This window comes from Symphodus melops (assembly GCF_947650265.1).
Source record: "Symphodus melops genome assembly, chromosome: 17".
NCBI classification, from domain to species: Eukaryota; Metazoa; Chordata; class Actinopteri; order Labriformes; family Labridae; genus Symphodus; species Symphodus melops.
This window is the reverse complement of record NC_136707.1, coordinates 22,628,423-22,643,518: the sequence shown is the minus strand read 5'-3', so window position 1 is coordinate 22,643,518 and position 15,096 is coordinate 22,628,423. Positions and strand designations below refer to the sequence as shown.

The 15,096-nt window shown below is 46.0% G+C and overlaps 1 protein-coding gene across 4 annotated transcripts in view; it reads left to right on the top strand.

Moving 5' to 3' along the window:
• Positions 1 to 15,096, top strand: part of LOC306838687 (voltage-dependent T-type calcium channel subunit alpha-1I-like) — a 129,283-nt gene that overhangs the window by 30,710 nt on the left and 83,477 nt on the right. The window lies entirely within an intron of this gene.

Sequence of the window (15,096 nt, the reverse complement as noted above, 5' to 3'; positions counted from 1 at the left end):
TGTGTGTGTGTGTGTGTGTGTGTGTGTGTGTGTGTGTGTGTGTACACCAGTTCAATATGACTTGTGTCTTATTTACTCCCACCAGTGCAGAGCTGTTAGGATTGCAGTTTGAGTGTCTCTATCTCATGACGAGAGCAAAATGAACACAGCTGATGAATCCTTCTGACCCAGTGCAGCCGCTCGTCTCATGAGTCAACATGTGAAAATCCATTCAAGACATACATAACCAAAACATAATCATGGTTGATGAACTCAGCAGGTGTATTATTTTTTTTTTTACATTATTCACTTTGTGCTTTATAGCTGCAAAAAACAAGGAAACCAGTGGAGACTGAGGCGTAGATATTGAAGAGGCTTTGCAGAGGTTTCTGTGCCTCGACTCTGAGAGATGGCAGGGGGATCATCTTTGATGCAAAACTTTCTCTCCACATAGCTGCTCAAACCTCCTTCACTTGGCAGCCGTGATTATTTACAGCAAGTCAAACTCCTCACTTGATATCACTGAGTGACTCTGCAGCAAGGATTTAGAAAAGGAGGCGGACACTTGGTCCATTGTGTTGTGTAACTGTGAGAGTGGTTAGTGAAGAGTCTGATACCGTTTAATGAACCTCGGTTTGTTCATCTCGGAGGGAGGGGACATCCACTGGGATACTGCAGTTCTATTGTGTCAGAACTGAGCAATAACCCCCAAACATCCACCGTGCTGTAGAACAGCTTCTCTGTGCTGACTTGTGTAAATGTCTTCTCCTCAGAGCTTTTTAATTTAACCAGGAAAGAAGAAAAAACCTGAGATTAAAAATCTCTTTTTGAAGAGTGTCCTGGACAAAATGTGTGTGATGTATGATCTTTATTTAAATGAACACACCAGTTACACTATGACATCACTACACTATGTGTGTGTGTGTGTGTGTGTGTGTGTGTGTGTGTGTGTGTGTGTGTGTGATGAGGCATGCATCATGGGAGTGAACCTGTGAGTTAGACGTTTGTCTTCATAATCGGAAGTGTCTTTATATATAAAGTCCACGAGGAGAAGCTGTAACACTAACAAACAAACAGGGTGTGTGTGTGTGTGTGTGTGTGTGTGTGTGTGTGTGTGTGTGTGTGCGCCTGGCAGTCAGACAAACAAAACTGGACTGTCAGACTCGGTGTTTGCCTTTCAGACTCAATCTTTGATGTTTGAGTAGAAAGAGGTTTCTGAAGGATTTTACACGGCTTGCTAATGGTTGAGCTCGGCTGCTCTCACTTGGCCCGACTCCACACGGTACAAACACACACTATGCACACACACACACTCACACACACACACACACACACACACACACACTCTCCAAATCTTGTTTCACATCACCTGAGCCTCTGCTGCAGCTCGTTGGCTGGTGGACACCCGGGGCGTCTGAAAGTGTAAGCATGTTAAAGCACACAGAGACACACACACACACACACACACACACACACACCTGCCTGTGTGTGTGTGTGTGTGTGTGTGTGTGTGTGTGTGTGTGTGTGTGTGTGTGTGTGTGTGTGGGACAGGAGTTTGCAGTCTTGATGTTCGGAGCACTGTAACGACCATGTGAAGCCGAATGAGAGTGTGTGTATTGATGGAGCTCAAGCAGACAGTACTGTACTTATAAATACACTGAGCACATATGAAGACAGCTCAGGTTGACTTGGACAACTGACAGCAAAAAGCAGCGAGTGCGAGTAATGATGCTGTGAATGGGTGAGCCTCATTTCTCTGTCATCAAATAAGCTTTTTTCTCATGCTCAGTGTGTGTGTGTGTGTGTGTGTGTGTGTGTGTGTGTGTGTGTGTGTGTGTGTGTGTGTGTGTGTGTGTGTGTGTAGGGGGTAATAAGTGGTTGTTTCACCATCTCTTGGCCGATCAATACTTCTGTGCAGCACACAGTAGCTGTGAGAGGCCTCCAGCGACACACACACACACACACATACACACACACACACACACACACACACACACACACACACACACACACGCTTGCTCTCCCACGCTCGCCTGCAGCAGAGCACCTGGAGCACCTCTCCATATTGCACCCCACACACTTCTTCTCCCTCTCCCTGTTGTTCCTGCTCTTCAGCGTGCCTCCTCTGCCACTGTTCTCACTGAAAACTTTTCACCACTATTTGACTCCGTGACCGTCTTCGTTTAGCTAATGTCCCTTCTTTGTTTGTCCCTCCACGTGGCTCCTCTCTTAAATTCTTTCACGTTGCATATTTTCTCCTGACCCCTGCTTACGCTACATTCATCCTGCACGCATGCAGACACGGACTCATCGTCTGTTTCATTTTATTATTGTTGTAGATGAAGATACTAAGCAGTAAGTCAAGGAGGCGATTTGACTGGTTTCACCATTAAAGGCTGACTTGCACATTAATTCCGCCATTTTTATTTTATTTATTATTACTTATTAATTATTTTTATTTATATATATTTATTTTTTATATATTTATATATATTATTTTATATATATATATTATTAATAATAATTATTAATTATTATTTATTCTCGCGAAGGAGTGACGTCTCTGGAGAAATTTAAAGAGACACACACGCCAAAACGGAGCGTTCAGAGAGAGCTGGTTTCTGCAGGGTCACAAACCTCCTCCGCTGCTTGATTCATGTTATATTTGGACCAAAGCACAGAAACACAGACGTTTCATTTTAAGCACATTGGGGAGAATATGTCCTCTTTAAAACTTGTAATTCACAGCATTCAAAGACAGTGCACGGTTTATGAGAAACTCCGTCGTATGTGTGGTGAAGTATTGAGGGAGATGTCAATTAAATGGAAGAAAGTCTGTTCTTCTGTGTGCAGATCAAGCGCAGCCCGTCTGCTGCTTTGTTCCTCCTCGTGTGGAGATTATCTCTCATCAACTTTTTATTCTTGAGAACAAGACGAGAACGTGTCAGGTCACTCACACTCCATTATACCTCCGAGTGTGCAATTATCTGCATTCAGTGAAAGCTGACCTGTCAACAGTTACTCATGCTGCGAGCGCCCAGACAGACGGAGAGACGTTGTGAATGAGATGTTTAAAGCTTCACTAACATCCTCTGTGGAGTTGACTGTGGTGCCCCTTGTTAAATAGTTTTAATATGAAAGATCAATGAGCGTCAGACTTTCTTCTACTTGCATGATTTTCTTGAATTGTAGGTTTTATTTGTAACTGTGCCGACTGCGGCTGTTTAAAGTCGGGTTTTTTTTGCAGGATGGTCACGCGCTGTTTTCTGCTTATCACGGAGGAAGTGTGATTCTGAAATGTTCCTACCAAAGGCATCTGTTGATTAATGGCTTTGGGCGTCTTCCATTGTTTTTTCCCCGTCCAAACATCATCCAGTTGAGACCAATTACTCTCAGTGGTTTTTTTCTTTTGATTTTGGATCGCGCTGCCACTCTCGCATGTTTTCCTCCTTTCTCGTCGTCGTCTTCTCTCCCTCCTTCTGTTTCTCCTCGATACCAGCTCCTCTCCCTCTCTCCGCATTATCTCACCCTCTCCACTTCTCCCCTGATTGGCTCCTGTGGTGTTCAGGCAGAGTGACCGGCCTCTGTGGCCCATGATCCTCTCTGGCTCTGACAGCTTGTTATCTCCATGGTGACTGATGGCTGAGGCGTTGCCTTGCCTTGCTCTTAACTACTGCAGAGGATAGAGCTCACACCTGGGACACATCACAGACTCTCTCTCTCTCTCTCTCTCTCTCTCTCACCTTCTTGCATCCTCGTTTTGCTGTTTCCTTTATTCTTCCTCCGAACTTTTCCTGTCCTTCTTTTTTCTTCGGTTGGAGTTGGTGAAGTTGCTGCTGGGCTACATGATAGATTGATCTCTCTTCTTTTGCAGGTGTGCCTCTTGATGGATGTGTGTGTGTGTGTGTGTGTGTCTGGATGTTGAATGGTTGTTCCACTTGTTTTGACAGATGTTTTATTAAAGAACATCAAAGGTCTTTAAATCACCGTGTCTTCCTGTCTCTTGTCTGTCATCTCTTCCTGTTTTTTAAATCACTTCCTGTCTTCCATCACGCTCTCGCTCCTCGAGATGCCGTCTCAGATTTACACCTGTGCCTTCATCCTGTGTGAGAAAAAGTGTGTTCAACTTGTTTTTAATGAGCCTGTGCTTCAGTCCTTTTACCCGCGGGGGAAGCTGAAAAAAGGTACAAACATTGTTGAGACAAAGGACGCAGGAAAGTTATTCAAATACTAATGCTTAGGCTTCCAAATTAATCCCTTCGCTAATTTTAATGCTAATATCAATACTAATGAACTCCACTCCCTCATCACTTCCTCTTTCCTTCCCTCCCTCCCTCCCTCGCCCCGTCTCTCTCTCTCTCTCCCTCCGGTCCACACTCCATTAGTGCCTGTGCTGTCTGAGCAGAGGGGACGAGTGAAGAAGAGAAGAAAGGCTTAAAGCGACTCTAATGACTACAGTAGTAGCACGTCTGCGTGCACACACACTCTGTGACCTCTTTCATGCTAGTTAGGTTGCAGTGAACACGGGGCAGCCTGCTAACGCTCAAAGATGAAAAAGGACGGCTGGATGTCACTCATCCCGCGCAGTGTGTTCAGCTCGTTCGATGATTGGCCGTCTGAACTGAGTGTTTGTGAACAGGTGCAGCGCATGTATTATGCTGAGCTCAAACAGGCCGTTTAATTGGTCTACAGACGCCGAGGTAGAATCCATTTATCGATGGAAGCATGTCCGACTCCCCTTCAGTCAACAATCGTGTTTTCCTTCATGTACTTCCTGTGTTCACTTCCGTCTGTCCTCGGATGCATCGTGCTCGCTCTGCCGTGTTAAAACGTGTTCGTCTTGTTTTTCGCTTATATGCTGCTCGGCGTGGAAGCTGTGGAACGCTCCCACATGCACAATCCATTAGATTATTCAAATTTTATTCAGATACACTGCCAGTGCTTTTCCTTGAAATGCATTTCCAAAATCGAGTTGCATACGTGCAAGAGTTAATTAAACCTCTGGGTGTGTTCGTCTCAGCAGAAACTCCACTTTGGACAATTTTCAGCCGGGCTTACATCAGGACCGGCTGTGGCTCAGTGGGAGAGTGAGTCCTGGGAGGTCAAGGGTTCCATCCACAGCTCTGATGTTAAAACACTGATGTGTATAAGTGAGTTTTCTACTGATGGTCAGGTTACAGAGCAGCCTCTGACATCAGTGTGTGAATCAGAGAGCTGGAAAAGTAATAAACAAGCTGTAGTCCATGCACTCATTACCGACACATGTACTGTATGTTAAAAAGTACAGTTTTAACACACTGTAATGAATGTGCAGGAAGCGGGGCGGTGTGTGTGTGTGTGTGTGTGTGTGTGTGTATGTGTGTGTGTGTGTGTGTGTGTGTGTGTGTGTGTGTGCACGTCTTCCTGTCACTTGCTGCTTGCCTGACAACAAATGATTATTATTATTCAATATGTCTGCACATCAGCTCATGTGTAAAAACCTGCTTTTCTATGTGTGTGTGTGTAGGTGTGTGTGTGTGTGTGTGTGTGTGTGTGTGTGATCAGGATCCACTCATGTTGATGTATGCATTATGAGGACACTGTTGCATCGCAGCTGTAATGGGATTATGGGTTAGTTCAAAGTCATGTTCTGATGTGTGGCTGACATTATCCACCTCCAGTCTAACTCTGCTGCAGTGTATGAAACATGCTGTCGTCTGTGCTGCAGCACAACTTTCTCCAGCAGTGCAGATTCGGCTGAACTCGGTAACAGCAGGGCGAAAAAACCCACAGATGAATGTGGACGGTGCATGAATAGAAAAGCACACACACACACACACACACACACACACACACACACACACACACACACTGTGCGCATGTAAACAATCTTTTCTCCCTCTTTCTGCTTTCCGCCTGTCATCCTCACATTCTTTGTGCCTTATTTTTGAACTTATAAAAGAATCATGTCTTCCTTTTTATGTCAGGTCAATTTTCATGTATTGCCTTCCACAAACTGGGACTCCTGAGAGAATTTAATAAGTCATTTAATGGCTCCATCACCACTAACTGCAGGGTACATTTTATCCAAGTGAGTGCTTTGTAGTTTGCCTTTTCTCATCTATTATCCACAAAGAGCTATATAAATTGTATGAGTCACTGTGCAACGCAGCGACTCTGCTCCCCGCTCCCAACCTTCACATCGACTCTCCTGAACACGTTGGGAACTTTTAAATACGGCTTCTTCTCAAACAAGCGTAAATCTTCATGATGCTACAGTTAGCACAGTGAGAGATGGTGATTATGTCACCGCATTTCCTCTCATACGAGTCAGACGATACCTCTACTGACCGGACTTGTTTATTTTCTAAATGAATCATTTGAACAAGCTGAGCTGAGTTGTTCAGGTGGAGTTGAGCAGCCTTATTGCGGTGTAGATATTACTGACAGCTGGACTGAGTGATAGCTCTGCCTCTAAAGTAGGAAAGAAGCCACTCTCGCTCGCTCGCTCGCTCGCTCGCTCGTACGGTTTCCTTCCTCCACTGCTCTGGAACACAGCGTCCTCGGATCAGGGAGTTTAGAACAAAAGCTACAAAAGCCAGCGTTTTTTTAAAAGTGGGAATATGAATTATTTGGTTTTTTACCAGAGGCAGCTTTAAAGGCAGACACAGATAAGCAAAGCAATAATTATTATTCTACCCCAAATATTCTCGTCCTGTTACACTCCGAAGCTCAACTGCCAGCAGACAGAATGACTAATAAATCACCGTGCACAGTCTGTCCCCACTTTGCAGAGCACATGCTGCAGATGATGCTTTGAAAATAAAGAAATGCAAACTACACTTAAACATGTACAAACTGCACACCAGTAAAAAAGATCCTATTCAGGATTCAGGACCAAATCAGTCACAGCATGTGAACGGGTTGTGCTGAGTCCTGACTCTAAGAATCTACAAGAGCTGCAGTTCTTTAAACACATGAACGTTTTTTATTTGTAAAGCTGTTGAGTCTGAACTTAAAGCCGCCGAGGAGCTACATAGAAAGCTGCTTTGGCTTTAAGTGTGTCAAGTTATTGTCTGCCTTTATCGTATAGGACGTCTGAAGAGAGACAGGAAGTGTTGGGAGTGCCGAGGTCGCTAAAGCCTCGACATAAATGCTAAGCTAACGACTCTCTGTGTTCAGTATATTTAAGAAGCGAGAGTCCAACGTTGTCCATTCAAAGATTCACTTCACGTTTCCTTGTTTTAAAAAACTGACGACCCAGTGAAAGTTCCTGCCTGCACCTGTAAATGGCACCTGCTGCTTCCTACAACATGGACGCTACATGAGCCTTAGCTGTGATTAAAAAATGCATTTGCTGCAGTGACGTCTTCCATCAGTTCATTTCAAACAGAGTGTGTGTGTGTGCTTTCCTCTCACACAGCAGGAGAGCAGTCATGATTAAACAGGTTTAATGCTGCAGGTGAGATAATACTTCACCAAGCGCCAAGCCAACGTGCTCCTCAAGTGTCCGATAAGGCCCCGGAAGTCCCTTCATTCTCAAATGCATATTTTAAACTTCAATAAGATTATCGAACAAATAATTATTTTTAAATATGTAAAAATACAAAAAAGTTTCTTACAATATTTTAATCATTTTAAAACAATTAAACCTTCGTTCTAACGCAAAAAAACCTAGTTTTACCGTCCCTGCTGTGGCGTGAAGCCATCTTTACTGTCGCAGTACGCAGCTCGCTTTCACAGAACTTCAGAATATCACACACATATGCTTCCTGCACTTCATGAACCATTTGCCCACGGGCCGCGCAGGCTTTGAGCTCCCCCCCCCCCCCCCCCCACTTCAGTAATGATTACTTGTGAGTGCATTAGCAGGCCGAGAGGACTCATTACAATATCAAGGAGACCAGCAGATCACACGCCCTTTCAGTGCCTTTGAGTGGACGAGCTGTCTTTGTGTGCCGGCTCAGGCTGTTTGTGGAACCAGCGTCACCTTACCGATTCATGTGTCACAATAATGCCCAGTTCAGATAAGCCCCCCCCCCCCCCCCCCGCCCAGTAGCAGCAGCGGGTCAGTTTACCCTCACAAGAGCCCGGCTCTGTGATGGATGTTCACTGCATCAGTGCACAGGCTCCACTCCATGCATTCTGCATGGAGAGGATGAGTGACATACATCTGCCCACGAGACCACAATGGTTGTGATGTAAGGCTGCCTCTGGAGGTCTCTTATTTCCTGTGATGGAGAGCGAGCAGGAAGCTCACGGCGGCGCTCCGGCTCGACTCCGGGAGATCAAAGTCAGGTTCACGGGGCTGACAGATGGAGCAATTTCATTTCTTCAAGGCGCTCTAATATTTGAATGAGGAATCATTTCAAGTCAGGATAAAGGTCTCAGCAGAGTATGAGAGGAAAGGATGGTTCTTTTTTTTTTTTGCAGCCCATTGTGTCTCCCTAATACAACATAATAAAGGAGCTTATTGGGAATTTCTCTTGGAGTTTAATGTCTTTTCCTTTCAAGTTGGTCTTTCCACTTAATTTGATTTGACGTAAAAAAAAAAAAAAGAAAGCTTTGGCAGGAAATAGGCACATTGCACATTTAAATGTAGGTTCTGCATTATTCATTTAGAAGTGATTTGTGGATGCATTTTGCGTATTTGTAGCACTCCACACGTGTGCTGACTCGACTGTACATCTAAAGAAATCCGAGTTGAGCCGTGCGCACAAATGAAGTGCAAACACACGTGAGGCTGAAACGACGGGAACGAGCGCAAGCTGAGCAAGGAAAGGTAGAAGAAAAGGGGAAGAAAAAGACGGGGAGGGAAGGATGGAGAGGAGGTAATTATTGCAGGAATGCACACGGAGGGACGGAGAGTTAGTGAGAGGCACACGCGAGCGAGGCGCCGAGTGAAGGACAAGCTCCAAACTTCTCTCTGAAAGATGGATGAAAGAGACGGAGACCAAGGAGACGGATGATAGCCCTCGGAGAGAAGGAAGGAGAAGAGAGATTGCCAGTTAGCACTTTTCTTGAAAAGGCCGAGCATGAGAGGGAGGGAAGGAGAGAAGGAAAGGAAAGGCAGATAGTTAGCACAGTGGCAGAGTGAACTTTCGCCCAGTGCCTGCCTGTCAATGCAGAGGACAGGAGAGAGTGCATGTGTGTGTGTGTGTGTGTTTGTGCGCGTGTGTGTATCCTGGCCTCCTCTTGACAGTGAGGAGGAACATGAAGTCTCTAATTGCTCAGCCGACTGCAACTTCAGACCTCTTCCAGTGTGAGAGGGAGAGCGACAGAGAGTGGGAGGGAGGGCAGAGGACTAAAAAAGACTAAAGGTCTGAGGAACAAAGGAGAGGGACTAAATGAAGCCGGCACACACAAACAGCAGAGAACACACCTCGTTAAAGGGGGAGTCTGAAAATTAAAAAGTGAAGCATGTCATGTCAGCAGACACAATATAAGCCACTGTACAAACAGCGAACAAGCTCAGTGTCACGTTCAGGAAGCTGTAAGACCCAACGTGTTTGCTTTGTGATTTAGGTACAATTATAAACCAGATTCACTTTTTGTTTTACTGTCCATTGAATGAGGACAGTAAAGGCAAAAAAAAAAGTCTTCAATTTTTTTTAGTTTGACGACGATGAAAAACTTGAGTTATGTTTCAAAAAAATGAACTTTGGTTGTATCAGGCGGGGGAAAAGACAGAACACGTTTGTTTAAGACTGAAGCATGCGACTCTGTCATGTTATGAAAAACTGAATTTTGCGGTCTCTTAAAAGCCAATGAGGGTCGGGCACATTGTGTGCATGACATCAATGAAGACACAGTACAAGAGGGGTCACACGTCAGGACGGACCCAGACAGACAATTAAAAACAGTGACAGCTGATAACATGTGTGTGTGAGCTGTTGGTGTGCTTTATTGTTCAGTTTGTCGGGGTCCATGTACAAAGTAAGTGTTACTTTAAGTTGAACTTCTCAATCAGATGAATTAATTTAGTGTCCGGTCTTTTTCTTCATCTTAAGAGCGAGCGCTCACTTCTCAGATGTGAATGTGGGGCAGAGGGTGTACCGGTGGTCCCGGTGGTAAATTGAACTTAATGTGACCCCTGCGAGTATTTCCACCTGACTGTGCAGCTGCATCAGGCTTTTCAAGGCTTCTCAGCTCATTGTTTGGTTACCCAGAATGCCACTTTTCTGTCCTGATTCACTCTCATCGCTCCTGTAACTTTTTGCATCTGGCAGCTGTTTTCAGCCACTTAGCTTCGGAGACACTTCAGACACCGCCTGCTCTGCAACATATAGACGAGCCCGCACGCATTCATGGAACAAAGGAAGTTTACATTGTGAATATGCATGAACATTCATGTGCAGAGTGTGAATGTGTGTTTCACTGGAGTTGTTTTTATATAGCCCACTTTGGTAAGAAAGGAAGACATGCTTCACAGCTGGCTGATTTAGTGATTTGTCTGCACACCTTGACCTGGAGGAATAACCATATATACATGATGTACACTTTCAACACTGACCCTCGCATTTCTTTGACTTCTGTCCACTGACCCTCGCTCCCTCCTGGGCGTATCCCCGTACTGCTCTGTCAGCTCTGGAAGGAGGGAGAGAGAGAGAGAGAGAAAACTGACCACATGGGACCTGCTGAAATGGCCCCGCTTTGTCACTGTCTTACTCAAAACACACACACACACACACAAATAAAAACACATATAACGCTCCCTCCTTCTTCTCACTCTCTCATATATACACATAATCCCAGCTGTCAGATATATGTTACACGTATATGGATCACACTCAGTCTAAATCCTGCGCTGGTGTTTTTCCACTCGGATGTGCTGTGTGTGTGTGTGTGTGTGTGTGTGTGTGTGTGTGTGTGTGTGGGCGTCATCTGTCAGGGAGGATGCTAAAACCCTTCCTCTGGCCAATGATAAAAGCTCAGCCCTAGTGTGTGTGTGTGTGTGTGTGTGTGTGTGTGTGTGTGTGTGTGTGTGTGTGAGACCTCCCAGATGTTTGGACATTAGTTGACTGCTGCTGTCTGCAGCTCAAATGAGCCTTGGGGCTTAGGTCATTAAAGAGCAGCTTTAAACTTCATAATGCACACACACACACACACACACACACACACACACACACACACACACACACACACACACACACACACACTTTACAAAGTAGCTGAGTTTGTAGGTTTCTTCAAAAACTCTGACATGCCTTTAAATCCGCGACATGAAGCAACAAGCTGATATCAGCACAGAGAGGGACAAACTGAAGGGAGGGGGGGAGTGAAGGGGGGAGGAGGGGGGGGGGTGTGATATGAGGATGGAAAAAAAGGAGCAATATTGCTCTACAGTAGGTAAATGATGCTGCAGGGACACGAGGGAAAACTGCATGGAGAGGGTAAATCCCAGCGCATGTTTAGTATTCCTCATGTCCTCCGACTTCACGTGTGTGGGAGCAGGCACGTCACATTTCTCACCCTCGCACCCGAAGTTCAAAGTCAGCCTGCACAACATGAGAGAAATGTGACATCCTGCAGAATCGAGATGACGATACGAAGTGACCAAAAATGAGGACGTTTTCTGACCTGTTGGTTTGACTCATTACCTGTGATTAATCCCAGTTAGATACAAAAAGGCGTTCAGCTCCATGTAATCTGAGAGCTGCTGCTCTGATTTCTTAAGATGAAGAAGAGGAAAGGTGATGTTGCTGTATAATTATGGAGGGATGTGCAGGTGCATGAATAACCAAACTCAGCACCTCCCCTCCCCTTGTGTTCTTGCTCCGTCAGCCGTACAAGGCGTGGCGTGCTGATGGAGCCGTGACCTCTGGGTTGACCCTTCCTCGTGCAGTCGGTAGAAAGTAACCAGCGGGCCGACCCGTGTCCTGACATGTTGCATCTTTTTATTGCACGCGCCTGTACGTAACAGCACTGATGAGCTGAGCTCCAGCTGTGTGTTCATTTGTTCTCCTCATGTCAGGAGTCACGTCAGTGTCTCCTGCGTGTTTCCTTCTTCGTCCTTCAACTCGGACCACACGCATCATCACAAGTTGTATGATTTATCAGAACGCACCAAACATCCTGCTGTCGTCGAGTAATAACCGCTGTGTGACTTCTCTCACAAATGAGACTTGACGGCACAATTCTGTACAATTTAGTCTCTTGGCAGTGAAGACAGAGGGAGGGGGGGGGGGGGGGGGGGAGAGCGTGAAAGACACAGAGAGTGTGTGTCCTCTTGGCCCATCCTGTTGGCCCTTCTCCCAGTCAAAGGAGTGTGAGAGGAGTGCAAAGACAGCCGGGGCCCTCAGAGAGCCGAGCACTGTTTAAATGATGTTATCACAATGCATCTGATTCCACTCCATCTGTTTCCCTGACACAGTCCCTCTCTCTCTCTCTCTCTCTCTCTCTCTCTGTCTCTCTCTCTCTCTGTCTCTCTCTCTCTCTCTCTCTCTCTCTCTCTCTCTCTGTCTCTCTGTCTCTCTCTCTCTCTGTCTCTCTCTCTCTCTCTCTCTCTCTCTGTCTCTCTCTCTCTCTGTCTCTCTCTCTCTCTCTCTCTCTCTCTCTCTGTCTCTCTCTTTCTCTCTCTCTCTCTGTCTCTCTCTCTCTCTCTGTCTCTCTCTCTCTCTCTCTGTCTCTCTCTCTCTCTCCTGCTCCTCATCCTCTTTCATAATCATCTGCTCTGTGTGTGTGTGTGTGTGTGCAGGAAGATGTGGGATACCCTGATTCTGTATCATATCAACAACATGTACCATACGCACACACACACACACACACACACACACACACACACACACACACACACACACACACACACACACACACTGCCCATGGCCACACACCATGTAGTGCTTTAATGAGTCATTGATCAGGACAGATCATGGATCGTCTTGCTGAACTTGATCATGATACACATAAAAAACCAAAGTGACTGTTTTTACTTCTCACAGCGTCCAACGACAAACTGTCAGTATGAACTCCGTCATCGGTGACCAGCTTTGAGGGTGAACGAGAGACAGGGAGGCGTTTGATTGGTTCGTCAGATTGGCACCTCGTGGCAGACATTGGTCGAAGTTTTTACAGACATTACAAACTGATACAGATGATGGAGTTTATTATTTTCTGTCAGGCCGGTTTGTAAAACCTAAACTATGATGTCCTCAGTAGAACATTAATTAGAGGGCAGAGCCGCTGCTGACGGGCCCCCCCATCTCTCTCTCTCTCTCTCTCTTCCTCGCTCGCCCGCCCTCTCTGTCTTCACGTGTGTCTCTGGGTAAGTGTTACCTCAGACGTCTGTAAGTCAAAGTGGGGCAGATGAGAGCACAGGCTAAGTGACAGTCAGCGAGGAGGACATCGCTCAGCCGGCCGCTGGCAGGTTCCGATCAGGGAGGATCGCAGCATTAAAGGCCTCTAATTGCTATGAGCGCCGATCACACTGTGTTTGGCAGTCTTTGCTGGTGATGTATTAAAAGGCTGTTCGAGTTAGACATTTGGGATTTACATGACCCTAAATATAAACCAGACGCAGCCTGTCTATTCTATCAGCCCTCCTCTAAACAATAAACTACACATCCTTCTTAGAGTGACTAAAATAATGTATCATTGCTGAAGTTTGATGCTGGACGGTGATTGGCTAACCAAGCAGGTTCACTTATAACAACGTCGCAGACTTTCTGAACGCTACACACTTCAGTTACACTTCCACTACATCACACTGTTTCTCCAGGGATAAAAAAACAAAACAAAATGGAGGTGTTGAACTGAACAGTGGTGGTGAGGGGGCGGAGCTAAGCCTGAAGTCCATCAACCCTCACCTTGTGGAGTTGAGTTTGGACACAGCCTCTGTGATGGAGAGAGCCAATACGCCTTCACAAAGGAGCCATCGGATCAGGATGCCTCTTTGGAGGTCTTCTGGCCACGCCCACCTGGGAGGATTATTGAACGCCTCAGAATCCCTCAGGGAGAGTTGGGAAACGTTGCTCTGGTGAGGGATGCCGGGTTGACTTGCTGAGCCTGCTGCTACCATGACCCGACCCCGGATATGTCCCGATGTTGGATGGATGGATGTTCCTGATTGATCAGATCTGAAACAGTTTTGATAGAAAAACAGGGAGAGTTAAAAATGTTGTGTTTTCCCACCTGCCATGTGCCTGCGTATAAACAAGCTCAAGCACGTGTGAACAGGTGTGTGACTTGGCCTTCGAGTGTGTGTGTGTGTGTGTGTGTGTGTGTGTGTGTGTGTGTGTGTGAGCGTGTGAGCAAATAGAGCCAGCCCGTACCTGAACTCACCGTCCTGCAGAGATGTAATCCCACAGGGTGCAGCCTCTGCCACTGCGCGTTAATATCAGTGGAACCAGTTGAGCTGCAATGACTGACCTTGGTCATGCTTCAGCTAACCTGAGCTGATGTAGCCTGCTTCACAGTGTGACCTCTCTTTTTTGTGTGGTATCTCTCATTTCTGAACCTGTTTGTCATGTAAAATGTGTCACTACCGGACACTCGAATGGCCACAAATACGAGAGACAGTATATTTGATGTTCTCCAGAGCAGGACTCTTTGACGGTCTCTCAGATCGTTTCGTAATAAGACCTGAAAAATGAAACTTGTCAACGACTGCTTTGCAAAAGTTTGCAGATCGTACGTGATGTCTGATGAAACGTCACACGTCGGGATGAATTCCATTAAATGTGAATCGGTTTACCGTACACACACACACACACACACACACACAGCTTGTCCTTCTACTGTCCCCTCACCGTCTCAAACATCCACATCGCCTCGAGGGAGGATTGAGCCGCCGCGCAGGCAGAGAGGGATGAAACTAGGAGAGGGAAGGAGAGTCACAGAGAAAAGCTGCCGTTTAGACAAATAGGAATGATGACAGAAGCTTCTTTGTGTGTTCAATGAGGTGTCACGCGGCGGGTTGAGAGTTTCAAAGGGCTTTTTGTAACGGCTTCTATTTTTGAAGTTGGAAGATGAAACGAGAGAGGGAGCCTTTAATTCGTGTTGAAACGGTTTGGAAAGGAGGAACACTTTTATTCACACGTTTCTGCCACGTCTTCTCCTTCCTCAGCATGTTTACAACATCCGGCTGCTCAGTTATGACGAAGGCTCGTGAATCTTTGGCCGTCTCACCATTCAATTTTG